This window comes from Moschus berezovskii, chromosome 22, assembly GCF_049115385.1.
Source record: "Moschus berezovskii isolate FMDL1 chromosome 22, NW_MosBer_1.0, whole genome shotgun sequence".
Taxonomy (NCBI): domain Eukaryota; kingdom Metazoa; phylum Chordata; class Mammalia; order Artiodactyla; family Moschidae; genus Moschus; species Moschus berezovskii.
This window is the reverse complement of record NC_142481.1, coordinates 52,709,124-52,716,524: the sequence shown is the minus strand read 5'-3', so window position 1 is coordinate 52,716,524 and position 7,401 is coordinate 52,709,124. Positions and strand designations below refer to the sequence as shown.

Sequence of the window (7,401 nt, the reverse complement as noted above, 5' to 3'; positions counted from 1 at the left end):
GGTACCGCGGGTCCTAGAAACTGGCTGTTCCCAGGGAAGGACAGCCCTCCTTAGGCTCAAGGTCCGCTTTCTAAAATAAAGCGATCCGTGCAAGCTGAGGTCTGGGGAAGAGAAAGGACGGGGGCTACGGGCTGCCGCAGGCTTTCGGACCAGCGTGTCCAGGGGCCCGCGGCGGCGCGGGTGAAGCCAGCGAGAGGTGCGAGCTGTGTGTGCGGCGCGCGGGGATGAGAAACCCGATCGCGGGTCAGTGGAGAAGCGCCAGGGGAACGCCTGGGCCGGAAAGCGCGTTGCGGGAAGTGAAGCGCCGCTGTTTGCGTGATTCCTGATTATCACCCTCTGGGGGGCGTGGACACCACAGCGTCCCAGCGACCCGCTACGGATGCTGAGCCCTAAGTTTGTCGAAGGTAGAAACGTGGTCAGCTTTGTGTGTGGGTGTGGTTGTTGGGGGCGGGGGTATTTCCTATACTGGGAACAGTTTCCGCAGGGCTGGGGAGTAGGCGCTCAGTTAGTGTTTGTTAAATTCTTTAAGTACCCGCTAACTTGTAAGACTGATAAAAACTAATTGAGGGTGAAGGATAGATTCTCATTGTCTGCAAGCCACCTTCTCACAGTTTACCATTCTTGCTCCCAGATATGCTTATATAGCTAAGCTTTTGGAAGGAAAAGGTGCATTAGTCATTGAATTCCAGCTTTTAAAAGTTTAAGATTTTTGTTACTGTGCCTGTGCATTTAATATGGTGCTATACATTCCTGGTGGCTCAGCTGGTAAAGAATCCGCCTGCAGTGCAGGAGACCTGGGTTCGATCCCTGGGTTGGGACGGTCCCCTGGAGAAGGGAAAGGCTACCCATCCAGTGTTCTGGCCTGGAGAGTTCCATGGACTGGCTAGTCCACGGGGTCGCAGAGTCGGACACGACCGAGCGACTTTCACACATTCAGTCCACCCTCATTGAGTCTCCTGTGCTTGTTCACTCAGCTGTATCCGACTCTGTGACCCTTTGGACTGTCAACCCTCTGTCAGTGGGGTTTTTCAGGCAAGGATACTGGCGTGGGTTGTCATTTCCTCCTCCAGGGTATCTTTCTGACCCAGGGACTGAACCAGAGTCTTCTGTGTCTCTTGTATTGCAGGCAAATTCTTTACCGATGAGCCATCAGGGAAGCCCTCCTGTCTCCTAGCATATTTATTTCCACAAGGAAGAAAAGAGAGGTAGGCTTCCAATCTGTGCGCAGTTCTTTCAGCCTATACAGTTCTGTGTATAGGCTGAAAGAAAGGATGATTGTCTTTGGATAACGTCGAGACTGCAAGTGGCTGCTCTGCTTAAGATACACTTGCAGTGAACAACGTTAAAAGATATCTTCTTTTATATTGAAGTATAGTTGATTTACAATACAGTTTCAGGTATCCAGCCCACTGATTGAGTTATACGTATATGTGTATATGTTCCTTTTCAGACTCTTTCCACTTATAGGTTATTACAAAATATTTAGTTCCTTGTCCTATACGGTATGTCCTTGTTGGTTATTTGTTTTATATATAGCAGTGTGTATATGTTAATCCCAACCTCCTAATTTATCCTTCCCCACAAAAGTCTTTTAAAAAAAGCTAATAAACACAAAAAAACAGATCTGAGAAATTTTAAGTTAAATCATGACTCTCATACAAATATGTCAAAGATTTATGTCTCATACACATGTCAAAGATTTAACTAATTTATGAGGGAAAAAGTAGGTAAGATGAATGATATAAGTGGTTCAAAGATAAATCCAAAGACAGGTAAATCCAAAAGACAGGTACATGTAGGCAGTCAGGAATAATGCCAGTGGTTAAGACTGCACTCCCAACGCAGGGGGCACGAGTTTGGTCCCTGGTTGGGGAACTAAGATCCCACATCCCACAGTGTGGCCAAAAAATAAAAAAAGAATTTGCTTAATTGAACCGAATCAAAATTGGCTTCCACAGTGGGGAAGTCAGTTGAACTTCTGCCAGACAAAGTTTATTTAAATGTCAGATATCGGTGGGCAAGAATTGTTGCCAAGCAGGTCAACTGGACTTGCATGGAGACCTCTTGTCTTTTTCCTGAAACTGGTGCTAAGCATGGAATCACACAAGCTATATTCAATGGCCAAAGAATGGAAAGGGGGAACCTAGTTTGCAAATCAGCTCTCAACCCAATTCTGGTGGAGCCACCAAATATATTAGAAGGTCAAAGTTAAAAGGAAGGAATTGGAAGGAGTGGAAAGAATATTCATGACTTACTGGAGAACAGGAGTGTGGTTTGGACCTGGAACTGTTGCACCTCTCCTTTGCAGTGCTTGATGGGCTTTTTCAGTTGTTGCCAACTGTCCTGGCGCTGGTGTGTCATTTAGCGTGTGCTAATGTATTACAGTGAGCTGACAATGAGACTCAAGGTCCACTGGAAGCCAAATCTTCTCCAGTCTTTGGCCTAGTTTGTTCTAATCAGTTCTTGTTACTTTTTCTCTTTGCATCTTCCTCCTGAAACTTGTGTGCTTGTGGGTGCTCAGTCAATCAGTCATGTCCAACTCTTTGCAACCCCATGGACTGTAACCCGCCAGACTCCTCTGTCCATGGGATTTCCTTAGATAAGAATAATTGGTTTTGGAGTTCTGTGGTGGTCCCAGTGGTTAGGGCTCTGAGCTTTCACTGCAGGAGGCACAGATTCTATCCCTAGTCGGGGACTAAGATCCCTCATGCTACATGGTACAGCCAAAAATTTAAAAATTAAGTAAATTAAAGAAAAAAAACATTGATTTCGTTTGAACGAGGGGCACGGGTAAGATTCCGGGGCAACAGCCTTGGTAACAGAATCACTTGCCTTGCCGTCTGTTGGCCAGAACCTATAGAGCTGGGACTCCTGTTGGGCCCAGTGGCTGGGACTGCACAGTTCCAGTGCAGGATGCCTGGGTTTGATCCCTGGTCAGGGAACTAGATCCCACACACTGCAACTGAAGATCCCAAGTGCCGCAACTAATACCCAGTACAGCCAAATTAATAAAAAGATAAATTTCAGACCTATAGAATGGAACTTCCCGCACGGTCCAGTGGTTAAGAATCCGCCTTCCAATGCAGGGGACATGGGTTCGATCCCTGGCCTGGGAACTAAGATCCTGTGTGCTGGGAGGCAATTAAGCCTGCACATGCCACAGCTACTGAGTCCCTTCACCACAGCTAAAGATCCCTCGTGCTGCAGCTAAGACCTGATGCTGCCAAATAAATAAATTAAAACAAAAACAAAAACAAAAAACTTATAGAGTTAGAAATAGCTTAAAGCAAAGAAAAAGATCCGTAGACCCAGATAACCCAAGGGTGTGCACGACAACCCCTGGTTGTCTATTGAAGACACACAATAATTTTGTGACCCATTTCAAAGTCTTTCACAGAAAGACTTGTAATTCTCCTCAACCCCCACACTTGTATGGACTTGTTTACTGTAACTTGAAAATTGCGCTGTTGCTAAAGGAAATAGCATGATGAAATCATTCATTAAAATATCTAACAGGATGACAGCAGCTGACAAAACCAATTCAACTCTTATCAAGGATTTTCATCTCTTTCTCAACAGACTTGATGTGCGGTCTTCTGCAAGTCATTTTCCTTCTCTAAGCCTCAGCTTTTTTTTAATCTCTAAAAAAATACAAGATTAGACTTGATTTCTAAGGTTTCTTCCTATTTTGAGACTGTGGTTCAACACACTTTTTTTTTGGTCTCTCCTTGATTTCATAAGGCCCATGGAACCAAACACCTACCATTGGATGTCCTCACAGGACTGAGGACATCTCAGCTCCAGGATCAGTTCTGTGTATCCGTCAGGGGCTAGTGTACAGCTCATCCCACAAAATAGTTCTTTTAAAGTGGAGCTCTGTTCAACCACGTGAAAAGATGTCCAGTCTCAAAGCAAAAGGAATGAATGCAGATTTCAGAGTATCAAAAGATCCCATTTTTCACCTAGTCAGTTGATGAACATTAAAGTTTGGCGATTCTGTGTGTTGGCCAGAAGACCAAATTGGTGCAATGTCACTTTATTCAGCTCTTTGCAGAGCAAGATAGAAGTATAAATCACAAAAATTTAATTGTATTTACCCTTTGACCCAACTCAGCAATTTATCCTCCAGATAGAGTCCCTCATGCACACAAAGATGTTTGCACTTCAGTATTTATAGTAGAATGTTTGCAGAAGCAAAAAACTGCATCGCCCTATATGCTGTCAGTATATTAAGTGGAGTATGTTATACATACGAATGGAATACTGTGCAGTGATCTTTGAGGTATATTAACCCTATGGTGTCAGTTCAGTTCAGTTGCTCAATCGTGTCCGACTCTTTGCAACCCCATGGACTGCAGCACGCCAGGCTTACCTGTCCATCACCAACTAACTATGGTGTAAAACTGTATTTGAAAAAGAAGGTCTGGGGCATATATATGTTTGTATATACAATCCCTGGGAAAATGTACAGGGAATAGGTTTGTAACTTGTTAGGTTTGTAAACCGTGTATCCATTTTTAAATACATAAAAATTTAAAATAAATGAGACAGCCCAATAGAACAATTGGCAAAACACTTGAACAGGTACTTCACAGACGAAAATCCAAACATGAAAAAATGCTCATTTTCATTAGTCATCAGGGAAATGCAAACTTCAACCACAATGAAATACTATTTACACACCCACTAGAATGGCTAACATGAAAACACACCAGGTGCTGGTGAGCAAGCAGAGAAACTGGAACTTCCATCCACTTCACTGCTGGGGGCAGGAATGTGATTGTTAAACACCCCCACAGGAACGTTAGGAGTATCTGCTGGAGACAGATTGAAAGACTTGTGGTAGAATGTTCCACAATACAGTACTGCATTGTTCATGGATATGCAGGTTGTTTGCAGTTTGGGGCTAGAATGAACAGATAGCAGTATACCTATACAGTGAAATATAATACTCTGCAGAATGAAAGTGCACACTGCACACAAGTAAATCTCACAAATAGGATGTTGAATAAAAGTTCACAATTGGGCAAAGCTGACCTGTGGTACAGGAAGACAGGGCAGGGCCGAGATTACCATGGTGGTAGGGACGCTAGGGGCCTGGCCATATTCTATTTCTTGAGTTGGGTGCTGGTTGTACGAGTGTTCACTTGGTAAAAATTCAGCCTTGTACATTTATGATCTGTATGCTGGTACTTTAACAGTGGGAGAGAAAGAGACTTCCAAGGGCTGTACAGTGGAAAAGTCAGAAATTTCTTCAGAAGGGAGTTTCGGTGGTTTCTTATTTTTTCCACTGAGATTGTGATGTTGAATGAATCAGCCAGATCAGGGAAGCCAGAAGGCTGAAGCTCTCCAACCCAAGGTGTTGAACAAGGTCCAGGAAGTCTAAACAACCCAAAGTGGTGTGACACATTCCTGAATTCCTTTTCACTGGGTCACCTCGCCTCCAGCTGCAGGTAGAGCCCTCAGGGGCAGCAGGCCTGTGCCTTGGGCTCTGCGTTCCCTGGAATCGCAAGCTGGCCCTCTCCTGCCCTTCAGCGTGTCTTCCTCCCCGGCACATTATCAAAAATTTCTCCTTCTCTCTCATTCCTGCGACAGTGCAATACGCAGCAAATGAATGAATGAAACGTGCCACGGTTGGCCCCTTGTTCAGATGAAGAAACAGGCCCCTGAGTTTAGGGAGTGTGCTGAAGGGCATACAACTGGGAGAGGAGCTCATAGCCTCCTGCTCCTGAAGCACCCTCTACAGGAAGAAATGTGTATACACATGGCTGATTCATTTTGGTGTGCAGCAGAAATGCAAAGCAATTGTAAAGCAATGATACTCAAAAATTTTTTTAAAGATACTAGAAAAAAACCTGAAAAAAAAGAACCTGATCTGAGAATGAAGCCCACCTCAAAGGGAAGCAGTCAAGAAGGAGAGAGAGACGAGACCAAGTTCTGATGATGTCACTTGGCCCCTGGATCCTACTGGGCCAACCCCAGAACTTTTCAGTCATGTAAGCCACTGTATTCCTATTATTACCACTTTTTGTTTTTTTGGTTGTGCCTCGAGGGATGCAGGACCCCAGTTCCCCCACCTGGAGTCAAGCCCGCACCCCCTGCAGTGGAAGCTCAGCCTTAACCGCTGGACCACCAGGGAAGTCCCTATATTCCCTCTTTTTGAAAAACCAGTTTGCCTAGACTTTTGTCACTTACACATTTACATTCTGGTAAATATACATCCCAGGTCCAAATACACTAGTTCTATCATATTTCTTCGAATTACCAGTATAGATTTCATATCTTGAAATTTCATGGTTAACCCCAGCATGACTTGATCTTTGCAACTGGTGCTTCCTCTTCTGAGGGGTCACAGATGTTTTTCATGAGTCATCTGTCCTGAATGTTTCCCAGGCCCAATGTCTAGTTCACTGGTCTGTGGTTTGCAGAATTTACTTTCTTCCCCTTTTTAAGTAAAATGGCCATATCATGTGCTTCTCTCCAACCTTCTGGCAAGTTCAGAAGATCTTTTATGAGGTTTGGAGAGATAGGAGAGATAGGTTTGGAGAAATAGATGAATCTCTTGAGGACAAATGATATTTCCCTCAAATGGAGTCTGACCCTGAATGAACCCTCATTTTCCAATTTTCCTGAATAGTTGGTATCACCAGAGTGAGAACAAGGCTGCAAGAGTCCACTCCTGGTGCTGGGTTCACTCACTGAACCAAGGGAGGACTTCCTCCAGCCACAGATACGATCCTCCTCCATTCCATACGGTCTTCATGATGGTCTTGTAGCCTGTGGGATGCCCCCCATCTGTAGTGGCCTCATAAGGAATGAACGCCATCTTACACTTATCTGAATTCACACGAAGCTTAAAACACCCAGAGGTCTGGTTTCTCACAAATGATGACTACACGGAGCTGGTCATGCAAATTGGAAATGGACCAGAAGCAGCTGAGGTGCTGAAGGCCCCACGCCTCTTGTAGAACCGCAGCTCCCAGCTCTTTCCTTCCCATTGGTCCCTTAAACTTTCCCAAACAAGTCTTAACAGGCCACATTCCCAGGGACCAGCAGCTCTATGTGTGGGGCACAAGAAAGACACTTGATCATCAATCCACAGGTCATCTTGTCTTCTAAGTGGCAGAACTCCAGTTCCTCCTGCCTAACTCCTAGGACTTCAGAGAACACCCCCCACCCTAGTTTTCTGAAGTTGACATTCTGCCCTAGTTCAGATGCCAGGTTGTTTAAAGGTAGAGCTTTATTAGGGCTTCCCTGGTGCCTCAGTGGTAAAGAATCTGCCTGCTTATGCAGGAGATGTGGGTTTGATCCCTGGGTCAGAAAGATACCCTGGAGAAGGAAATGGTGACCCATTCCAGTATTCTTGCCAGGGAAATCCCATGGACAGAGGAGCCTGGAGGG

The 7,401-nt window shown here is 44.9% G+C and overlaps 1 protein-coding gene across 2 annotated transcripts in view; it reads left to right on the top strand.

The window, feature by feature from the left end:
• The first annotated feature begins 87 nt into the window (after positions 1 to 87).
• The window catches only part of KIAA0513 (KIAA0513 ortholog), a 57,741-nt gene continuing 50,427 nt past the window's right edge, over positions 88 to 7,401 (top strand). Inside the window, exons 1-2 of one of the 2 annotated variants that reach the window (XM_055413014.2) lie at positions 88 to 404; positions 1,127 to 1,205. The gene's annotated coding sequence lies outside the window, so the exon portion shown is untranslated. The remainder of the gene's footprint in view (positions 405 to 1,126; positions 1,206 to 7,401) is intronic. The other variant, XM_055413015.2, reaches the window with a different exon arrangement.